Here is a 12081-nt window from a genome sequence, read left to right on the forward strand (position 1 = left end):
ATAAAAGTTCGCAAGTAATACAAAACTTGAATACTATGATTCCTTATTATAGAAAAGTGCTAGAGAAAGAAATAACAATGTTTGGGCTAAGAAAATAAGTATTTTAGTTAAGCCTAAAAATGACCATAATGGTAAACAAAAAAGTTATTGTTTTTACACATACGAGAACCTGACTCTTGAATGAAATTGTAATGATACTTATGTAATGTGGAAAATATTTGTCAACAAAAAATGTGGCTGTCTCCCATATCTTCTACGCTGACGATGCACTATTTCTTGGAGAGTGGTCACGATCTAATCTCAAAAATCTAGCTCGTATCCTCAAGTGCTTCCATGTTTCTTCCGGCCTCAAGGTCCAACTTCCACAAATCTAAAGTCTTCGGGATTGGAGCTACCTTTCAAGAAACTTCAAACTGGGCAAGTATTTTAGGTTGTGAAGCGGGTACACTTCCATTTACATATCTTGGGGTACCTATCGGTGCTAATATGAACCTGGTTAAGAACTGGGACCCAGTGATAAATTTTTTTTTTTCAAGCAAAGCTCTCAACTTGGAAAGCTAAATCACTGTCATTCGGGCCGGTTAACCCTCGTGAAATCCGTATTGGGTAACTTGCCTACATATTATTTGTCGATATTCACGACTCCAACTGGAGTTGTTGATAAGACTGAGAAAATACGCAGGAAATTCCTGTGGGGAGGGAATGATGAGAAAAAGAAGATCCATTGGGTCTCATGGGACAAGGTGATCGCTTCCAAAGAAGTCGGAGGCCTCGGGGTCAGATCTATAAGAGCACTTAATATCAGACTCATAGTTAATGGTGGTGGTGACTGAAAATGGATCCGTATTCATTATGGTGCAAGGTTGTGACAGGTATACACAATCTTGAGAACAAACCTGCATTTTATTTATCAAATAAAAATATCCCAGGGGTATGGAACAACATTGCAAACGTAAAGAAGGATCTTCAAAAGTATGGAATCCATGTCAAAGATATTTTCAAACAGGTGGTAAGATCCGAAAACAAGACATCATTCTGGCATCATATTTGAATTGGGTCAGAAAACTTTAGATCCAAATTCCCGGATCTATATGCTATCGAATCAAATAAACAATGCACTGTTGCCCAAAAGGTTACTGACAATGGAAATGCATGGTGTTGGAAATCATGTCCCCTTGCTTTAGGACTATTCCATGAATTAAGCTTGTTGTACAGTGATATAAACTCCTACCCACTTACGCATGGAGATGATCAATGGAAATGCAACTTGGCGATGGATGGTAAGTACAAGGTGGAGGTCTTAAGGCGGAAACTAGACCATAAATTGCCTCAGGTATCAAATCCCACTGTTGTATGGTATAAAGAAGCTCCTATCAAAGTTCTAGGATTCATATGGAGGGCAACTATGGGTCACATCCCTACAACAACGGCTTTGGCGCGTCGCGGTATCACCATCTCTTCCTCAGCATGTGGTTCATGCGTCAGATCAGATGAACATGCGGCCCACCTGCTAGTTAGTTGTCCATTTGCAACCTCTGTCCAAGAGAAGATACTTACTTGGTGTGGAGTAACTTCCCTCCTCTTTCAATGGTGTTTGCGATTTCGTCCAATTTGCTACCACATGGGGCAGGTGTTTGAAGAAACGAAGGAGATTTATTGTCATATGTTACGGTCTACTATGAGGGATATGAAAATTCAGGAACGACAGAATTTTCCAATGCAAGGTCACAAGTCCTAGCAAGGGGGCTGAACTAATAAAGTCATTTACGTTCCTATGGATGAAACTTAGAAGCTCCGGCGGTTTTTGTAACTGGGATGAGTGGAATACATCTCCTTTCTCTTTTTTGTAATGTCTCTTAACTTTTCCTGTTGGTTTCCTTTTTGCCCCTGCCTTGCCACTTGCTAGGTTGGGGTATCTTTATAATATATGGCCGTTTTCTAAAAAAAAATGTGGCTCCATTAATGAAATAACAATAAATAGGTTAAAGTTGAATTTATTTTGGAAAAAAATAGGTCTAAAATGGAAAAAAAATGCAAAATTTAGGGTCTTTAATTTATGGAATATTGGTAACGGGTTCCAATGTTCCATTGCTGAAATAACAAAAGAATATGTCAAAGTTGAGTCTTTTTTGAGAAAAAAAAAACTATTAGATGAAACGCAAAAAAATAAGGTATTTTATGAAAAAAATAAGGTATTTTATGAAATAAACAGATTTCTTATTTACATAGTTTATTAGATTAGTGAGCTAGGCTCCGGTATAAATTACGAATCCCTATATCATTTTTGTCAAGAAAATACATTTACAGTTCTCAATAGTTGTAAATATCTTAATGCAAAGAAAAACAGTTATTGCTCTACATCAGCTCATATAGTCATATTCTTTTCATAATAACAGTGATCAATTTGCCACAAAAAAGTCAATGACTCCAACCATACGATTTTTCTGGTGAATGTAACAAACAACGATAAAAAAAAGACCTTCAAGAAGATGAGCTCACTGTAAACGAACTGAACGAACACGAACGAGACTTGGTAATATTCGTTCGTTTAAGTTAGCCGAACAAATGAATGAACACAAACGGATAAACGAACGAGTTTTCTTGTTCATGTTCATTCGTTTAACAAATTACATTGTTCATATTCATTCATTTATGTTCGTGAACATGCTAAACGAACATAAACAAACGAACATAAATGAACAAAAATAAAAAAACATAATTGAAGATACATGAACATAAATGAACATATAATACACTAATGTAATCAAACACAATTAAGCATATGTGAACATAAAATGAGCTTATATAAACGAACACAAACGAACATAAACGGACAACATGATAAATGAACGTTCACGAACCTAATTGAACGAACGAGAACATTGTTCATGTTCGTTCGTTTAATTAAACGAACGATAATTTGTATTAATGTTTGTTCGTTTATTAAATAAATAAACATAAATGAACTTCCGACCAAATGGTTCACAAACAGTTCGTGAACGTTCAGTTCGTTTACAGCTCTAGCTAGGAGGAATTGTTGTGTACTTGTGAACTCCCATTGGAGGATGAATCCATGAAGAAAACAACACGATTTTCCTTATCAACGAATGAAGTGAAACATTGGGGAATCGGAGGCATGTTCACATCCAAAACCCCTTCAAGAATCTGTTCCACCATACTCATTGATGGTCTACTCTCTTCCTCGTATTGGATACACCAACATGCGATTTTGCAAACTTTTGTGACTTCTTCAACACTAGCTTCCCTATTTAACCTATTGTCTAGCAACCTAAGGATATCACCTCCCCCAACAAGAACATCCGCAACCAAACTAGGGAAGAATGTACTTTTTGAGTCTTCACAAGGCACTACATTTCTCTTACCATAAACCAATTCAAAAAGCATCATTCCATAGCTATAAACATCCGCTTTGGCTGTGACAGCCACCCCTGATAACCATTCTGGAGCTAGATATCCTCGTGTCCCTCTGATAGTCGTCAAAACCCTACTAAAGTCTCGACCAACAAGCTTTGCTAAACCAAAATCAGCAATTTTTGGACAGAATTCGGCATCTAAAAGAATGTTTTCTGGCTTTATGTCACAGTGAATGATACAGTCTCTGCACTTCTCATGAAGATAAACCAATCCTCTTGCAATTCCAAGTGCAATCTGATACCTCGTTTTCCAATTTAGAGCTTGTTTTCCATAGTGTATATGGGTATTTAGAGAACCATTTTCCATGTAATCATACACCAACAACTTTTTTTTACCTTCAGCACAGAACCCACGAAGGCGTACAAGATTAACATGTTGGATGTTACCGATTGTGCTGACTTCACTTCTGAACTGCTTCTCTCCTTGGCTGATGCCTTCAAGCTTTTTCACTGCCACAGTGGACGAATCATGCAATACACCCTTGAAAACCGAGCCAAAACCACCTCCTCCCAATTTGTTAGAGAAATTTTTGGTGGCTATTTGTAAATCTTTGTATGCAAAAGCCACCAATGATCCCTCCATTGTCGTCTTTCCAACCCATATCCTCTTTCTTCTATACATTAAAATCAAACTTACACCCCAGACCAAAACCACACCTGCCATGCACACAACAACAGCTCCCATGGTGACCAGATTACTCTTCTTATGGTGTGGAAGATCTTTAGAAGCAACTTTGACATACATTGTTTTCCCTCTACCATTGTCTTCCAAGAGGTTCAAGAGATCTCCATGCCAAACCAAACACTGATTATCGACAAAAGCATAAGCATTACAGGAGCAATTGTTCAAACAGGTTGTACCACATTCTCCAGCACTCCCAAATGCCACAGAGTTATGTGGAGGCAGTTTCTTCACTGTAATCATGAGAAAATCAGGCTTTTCAGCAATTCTTCCACACTGCAAATCAGTTTTTCTCACACACCCACCGGAGAAGTCACTCTGATTCCAATCACTCTCTGATCTTGGCTCAAAAGCAGTCAGGCAATTACATAATGGAAATTCAGTCTGTCTGCAAGTACCAAAAGCCCCACATAAACCATAGATGTCACACACTTCTTTCGGTTTAGACCAAAACATAGCCCACTCTGCAGTAGATTCCGACCATACTTGTTGCTGAAGTTGACCAGAAACATCCAATACTAATCTAGATATAATGGCAGGATTATACAGAGAATAAGTGAAAGAACTCTCATTCTCATTCATATGGTAGCTGAAATTATAAATGTAAGCATAACTCATTTCAGGCACCAAGTCAAATATTTTCCCATTCCAAGACCCACTTGTCCAATATTGCTGGGACCCATTCCATTTGCTTACGTACTCTTTAGTAGGCGAGTGAAGCTCAAGAGAAAACAGCCCTACAGCAGGATCTTCATAACTTTTCCATGACGTAAGCAGCCGACTCTTATTCTCTTTATTATCATAAGCAAGTTTAGCACCAGGCAACCAAGTATGAGTTGGGTGATCAAAACTTTGCCAAAAAGGTTCAATTGAATTTGAACCGGTGTCTCTCAAAACTAAGTTACCATTATCAAGAATAACAGCTGTTGCAGAGTTCAAAGTGGTGGTGGTGGTTGTGACATTTGTGGACCAAATCTGGAACTTGGACTCATTCAAGAGCACCAAATTACCATCAATGATTTTTAATTCTGAACGGAATCTATCAGAGATGGGTGTTTCTCTGTTTGCCACCCAAACTATGGTGTGAAGATTGAAATGGAGCTTCTTATAATACCATATGCCTATGTAATACTTGGAAGAGTTACCTGCTTTGAAGAAACCAAGCTCAAACTTTCCACCTTGGGATATGATTGTGTGGTCTCCAGACAGAGACTGGCTTGAAGATATGATGTTGGCTTCAGATGAAAGATTAATGGTCAGAGAGAAACAAAAACACAGGAGGGGAAGAAACCTCGCTAATAAGCTATTATTTTTTGTGAAGAACATGACCTTTGCAAGATTTAGAAAAGGAGATAAATAAAGAGAGAAAGAGAGATGACAAATGTTATCATATGCAGAAACATATTATGAGTACTGGGTATTTTATAACTGACAGTGGAGCTCTAAGGTGAAGTTACTAGGAGGTCAAACAGGATTGGCTGCTAGTCAACAAAAATAGTACTCGATCTAGATAGGAATACTTCTACAGTTCTACTTGCTATCACAGACATAAATATACACAACTTGACAAATGACTTAAATAATATACACAACTTGACAATTAAATGGTTCATCAATCACCTACATTTCATATTTTTTTTCAAGTCACATACACCCCTTCCAATCACAGACATAAATACAAAGTCAAAATTTGTACATGGTGGGACTTGAAATCCTTGTCTTCTTCATCAGGTCAAAGCAAAGTTATACCAAAGACTGTGGGTAGATGTTTACCATTAAAGGGGTAAAGACATGTGACTCTCTAGCATTAACTCCCAACCTACCTCTATTTATTTTGGTCCCTTATAACCTAGCTAGAAGAAGCCATATAAAAACCATGGAATATAAAAGCAAAAGTCACAATCTATTCTATATTTTGTTAAGAAGAAGGCACAACTTAATGAGCATAGAAACCAGTTTCATTTCAGCTCCACTATCATATCGGGGGATATGTATGCTAGCCCTTAAAACCAGGAGATGGTTTAACGGTTATCGCATTATATTATTCGGTCATAACCTTAATCAATCACTCACATAGTACTCATCCTGCCTACACTAACATGTATGTGACAAAACGAAAATGGACCAGATTACATTATCATATTCTTCAGTTGCATGAATTATATCAAATCCAAAACAGACTTAACAGGGAAAAACGATTGAAATCAATGGCTATAACTTCAACCATCATTTCTAAGCGAGACCACAAGGAAACAAAATATAACCAGCATCATTGTCCAATTTCGAGAATTCGAAGCAAGAGTAGAAAAGTTGACCTTTCTTCCAACGAGGCCATAACCAACGGTATGATTAGCGTGAAGATGAATTAAGAAAAACGCTTGACTTCCTTCAATCCATGGATCCATTGATATCATTCTTCTCCGTTCGACAGCGGTTATTTATTTATTTTTTGGGAATTCTTATGAAATCTAGGATTTAAACGTTAAGACGGTGAAGTTGGCGGGTTTTGTGAAAGAACTATGGAAATAGTTATTTATTTTAGAGCTTTTTTTAATTATTGATTCGTTACTTATTTTCAGGAGAATTTACTTGATAAACATTTAAACTAAGTCTATTTTTTTGACAAAACTGCAAAATTTGGTCCCTGTGGTATTCACAAACCTTTGGATAAGATCCAAAAAGTTTTTACCTTGCATAGAAGGTCCAAAATCAAGGTTTTTCTTGGTTTTTTGTCAAAAAAAACTTAAAAAGACGGTTATGCCCTTTTGATTTCTTTTTTCCTTTTTCTATAAGTATTTTAATGTTATTTTGATTTAAAAAAAAAAAAGAAAAAAATACGAATTTTTCACCCCTACCTCTACCCCCACCGTACTCTCTCTCTCTCTCTCTCTCTCTCTCTCTCTCTCTCAAACAAAACAACAAACCCAAAAATAAAACCCACCATCCACCGTGTGTTCCTCCCTCTTTTGTTGATAATCGGAGCAAGTCAAGCACCTACGAGTGTGTCATTGTTACTCCTGGCACTTCCTTGTCTTTCACTCGCTTGTGCTTCTGCCGGAATGACAAACCAAGGGTGGTGTTGCTGCTGTGTAACCACCAGGAACCACCTTGGTTCTTCCTTTTTTCCACTGACCGAAGAAGACTGCTAGGAACCACATCCCCTCGTCACTCTCCACCATTTCTCACTCCACCGGCGAAGAGAACCACCACAGTCAATAGTGACAGCCTCTCCACCTCCTCCTTGTCCAGGTTTAGAGGAGAACAATATTAGGAATTTCATTGTCCAATTTTAGAGGAGATGGATTTGAAATCTGGACCGATCTGTAGGTATGATTTGTAGGTTTCATTATCTCTTCATAATTCAATTTCAATAGCAATTTGGACCCATTTTCAAGACTTGAATTCTCCTCTCCTCGATTCGAATTTCCCTGATCCAATTCCGATTCCGACCTCTTCATTAATTCCTCCATTTTCCTCTACTTCTTTTCCATCGGAGCTTTCTTTACCTTCTCAGAGCCAGTATTGTTGTCGCCACCGGTGGTGAAATGTTCACAGCATTCACCGTCGGAAAATTCCACCAATTCCCATCATCATCGTTCTTCAGTGCCCTAACTCCATTCCTCATTCTGAAACCAAAATTAAACTCAAAATTACCACCAAATTTGATCCCCAATGGGTATCCATAACAAGTTTTCGAATTTAGATAAAAATTATCAAATGATCTGTAGTTTTGGATTGTGGATTTCGAGTTCCCCATGATGTCGAAGGTAGGTTAGAAGAATGGGAGAGAGAGAGAGAGAGAGAGAGAGAGAGAGAGGAGGGGGGTAACGGTGGGGTGGGTGGGAGTGGGGGGATAATTTTTTCTTTTCTTTTTATTTTTAAAGTAAAAAAATATTATAATAGTATTAGAATAATTAAAGAAAATACAAAAAGAAAACAAAAGGGTATAACCGTCTTTTCAAGTTTTTTGCAAAATCCCAGGAGGTTTTTGATTTTGGACCTTCCATGCAAGTTGAAAACTTTTTGGACCTTATCCAAAGTTTTTCGCAAACCACAAGGACCAATTTTTCAGTTTTGTCCTATTTTTTTTTATAACTTTTATTATATAACAATATTTTTTTTTTATATTCTTAAATTATTTTAATTAAAACTAGGTGAGTTACTCGGGTTGCGGGGCCAGACGTGTGATTTTTTTTGTCTGCGTCATTAAAGACATATAGAGACATTCAAAAGAAGAGTTAAAAAGAAGCAAAAAAATTTATGTTTTTTGGTCTCCCTAACATGCAGGTTCTCCACAGTAGACGATTTTGAATTGTATTCCATTTTGTGAAGCATCTCTTTAATTCTATATATACCTTGAAATTGAAGGGTCTATACTTCCTTTTAGGACCTCCTCTTCATTCATATATGCATCTAGGCTCATCATCTGCCTATAACACGTCGTCCGAGATAATTCTAGAGCTGCAAAGAAGAGTACCAAGACGAAAGCTGCAAAAATTTTAGAAATAAATTTATAAAAATAAAAAATACATGAAATTTTAAATTCGAGTATCAAAAGTAAAAACTGACCTATGAAAAAGATACATATTGTTTCCATAGTTGCAATGGCCAATATGTGTATTTCTTGCATGAGTAAAATATATAATTAAAGACCTCTACTTACAGAAAGAAAATAATAAGAGAATTAAAAGAAAAACCAATTTCCACATCAGAAAATGGGCTTCCACTTACAAAAATAATGTTATCTCCCACAATAGAAAATGCTTCTTCAAGGGCGCATTCGACTGATACAACATGCTTCACCTGAAACAACATCAAAAAGAATTTTGCATCAACTCTAATAACAAATGTGAGGAAAATATGATTCATCAGTATCATAAAGAAGACAAATTTTTACAACATACTTACTGATGCCCTGTTCTTACATCTTTAGCTTTCCTCCTGCGATATGCCTAGTTAATCTTACATTTCAAGTACAGATGTTACAAATATTTGCAATCCTTGTCTAGATCTGTATACTGTTGTGTAGTTGAAATGGAATTGTTGAGCTAAAACAATCTGTAAAACAAATAGAGAATCATTTCCCAGTTTCCCCATAAAACTATTGGTTTGATGAAGTAAAAGAGTTAATGAATCGACAACATCAATGTAAACATTGAGATAATTACAAAAAAATATACGCACCCAAGTAAAAGAATTAATGAATTGACAACAACAGTGTAAACATTTAGATAATCAAACAAAAAATATACGCACCTTTTTTGACCTGTGTGTAAATTTCCCCACAAAAGAGGTAAAGAACCTTTCCCCCCTCCTTCTTTCCCTCTCTCTCTTCTCCAAAAATCATATACCAACTATGATTTTTTGCTCTGCCGTTGCAGGTCATCCAGGAGCACATACATTGTTCCAGGTCTGTTTTGGGACCACTCCCCTGAGTCTTGTTTTCTATTTATTTTCTTCTTGAGGTTGTTGTTTAGCAGCTAAGAATTATTATGAATTGAACTTTGTTCTTTCTTGGAGATTCACACATATCGAAAGCTTGGAAATTACCTTAATATTATCAAGTATTTATGTTAGTTAGAATGTATGGGATATATGATAGATTCAACAACGGTCTACCAAAGCTTAACATCACCATTGTTTCCATGTATTTGACCATGTCTCTACGAAACCCAAAAAAAAAATCCAAATTTAGATCAATAAATATAAACTTAATATTCGTCAATGTGGTATTTGACATCTATAGCTTGAAGATATTGTTGGTGATTTTAGTGTCACCATGTCATTTTAAGTAACTGGAACCAACATGTGAGCTAAGGGGCTTCATGATTTGTACTCTAATATATGTACGGGGTTGTGCAGAGTGCACGCATGTATAAGATCGACTCAGAAGCCAGTTCGACGACTAGTCGGTAGCGCCCCTTTGGCGGGGTCTAGGGGCAGCGCCCCTAGCGGGGTCCAAGGGGCATAGCCCCTGGCTGGGGTCCCGCTGAATTTTACATATGGGAACATATTGGAAAATTCAATTTCTTGAGGGTGATTATGGTAAAACCAATGAAACTCGTTAGTTTTTGGTAACCCTAAATCCTCATTAAATCCGGATTGATATTACTTGCTTCCAACGCAACTAATGACGACCCAACCCTAATGAAACCCTAATCGTGCTTAATGTATAAACAACTCTTCCTCTCCTGAAGGGGGTTACGATCTTAAGCTCTCGTTTTTCATCATACATTCACAAAATTCTCTAGCATATTTGCTTACGTTTTCTGTGCCTAGAAACGTAAGTGTCCACTTGGATTATCCTAGACTGAATTTCTTGTAACCCAAGCATAGGGTAGAAATATCAGTTCGGAAAGTGATATCACGATCCAAGTTGGAATCCAGATCTCCACCACATACCCTAAATTTTCCTACATATATGGCAAGAAAAAGACCTGTTTGCAGATACTTGAAGGTGTTTGCTATAAATAATATATATGTAAGGAGGCTATTTAGGTCTTTTGCAGGAGGTCGATCCCACTGTGGAGGCCGAAGAAATCGGTATTTCAGATGGAATGGAAGGTATTAGATATTGATGTATTTCAGCATGTATATCCTATAGAATCTTTCAAATATTGTAAGGATATTGTAGATTATATTGCCTAATTTGAAGGCACTTACATATTATATTTATTCAGAGGATAATGAAAGTAGAGGCACAATTGCAAAACCTATTCTTTTATGGTATCAGAGCTCAAATCAATCCTTACCTAACCCTATTTTTTCATTGCCGACCGCCACTCTCTTCTGATCTCTACCTTCCACGTCTTCTCTCAATGGCTCTCCACCCTGCTCTCACTGTTACCAACATTCACAACTTCATTCCCATCAAACTCGAGATGGAAACAGCTCCACATCACCTGGTCCGAACTCTTTAAGATTCATTGCAGGGCTTTTGAAGTCATCGACTTCATCATCCCCCCTACACTTGCTACCTCATCTTCTGAAAAATATAAAGACAAAGCACAGATTGATCTTCAACTTCATTCCCGCCTCGATCCCTTAGTTCTTCAGTGGATCTATTGTACCAACTCCCACGACCTTCTTCACACCATTCTTACTTCTAACTCCACTGCATCCTAGTCAGCCCTTGCAAACATCTACCAAGACAACAAAAATTATCGGGCTTCTTATTTGGAACAGAAGCTGACCACCACCCGCCTTGACAATTTCTCTGATGTTACATCCTATTGTTAAGCCATGAAATTGCATGCAGATCAACTTGCTAATGTGGGAGCTCCAGTATCTAACAAACGCCTTGTATTACAAATCATTGTAGGTCTCTCCGAGCAATATGATGGGATTGCTATGCTGATTCAACAATCTGATCCTCTTCCAGATTTCTATGATGTCCGATCCAAGCTTATTATGGAGGAAACCCGAAAGTCCAACCAAGCATCACACACGTCTTTGATATCCACTACTAACCTGGGAACCACACCTTCTCCTCAACCTCGGTATGATAGTGACAGGGGTCGTGGAAACTTCCACAACCGGGGACATGGACGTGGTAAAGGACGAGGCAACAATGGGCGAGGTCGTGGCTCGCAAAATCAATACCAACATCAGGGGTTGTTTTCTCAAACTCGTGGACTTTCTTCTCCTTGGAATAGCTGCCAACAACAACAATATCTCCAAGGCAATTCTTGGTCGGTCCCATCCTCACAGCCACCATATGGAAAATGCCCTCAATAGGCTATCCTACCTTTCCCTCACCCGATAATGCGACAAGCTACACGACCAAGGACATCAGCCCCTCAAGCATACGCTAGTATTCTTTGTCGTCGTCCCCTTCTTCTTATGAAAACTACGGTGTTGGTCACACTCATACGGATATCGAGCAAGCTCTACACACCATGTCCCTCAACCCTCCTTCCATCGTATTATTTTAACAATAATATATTAAATGATATCATGGTTGGT

The 12081-nt window shown here is 37.7% G+C and overlaps 1 pseudogene; it reads right to left on the reverse strand.

The window, feature by feature from the left end:
• Positions 1-2785: 2785 nt before the first annotated feature.
• Positions 2786-5628, reverse strand: LOC145092348 (G-type lectin S-receptor-like serine/threonine-protein kinase At2g19130 pseudogene; annotated as a pseudogene).
• Positions 5629-12081: the final 6453 nt, after the last annotated feature.

Source organism: Lactuca serriola, chromosome 3, assembly GCF_051521515.1.
Source record: "Lactuca serriola cultivar US96UC23 chromosome 3, Lser_US96UC23_V15, whole genome shotgun sequence".
In the NCBI taxonomy this organism is placed as follows: Eukaryota; Viridiplantae; Streptophyta; class Magnoliopsida; order Asterales; family Asteraceae; genus Lactuca; species Lactuca serriola.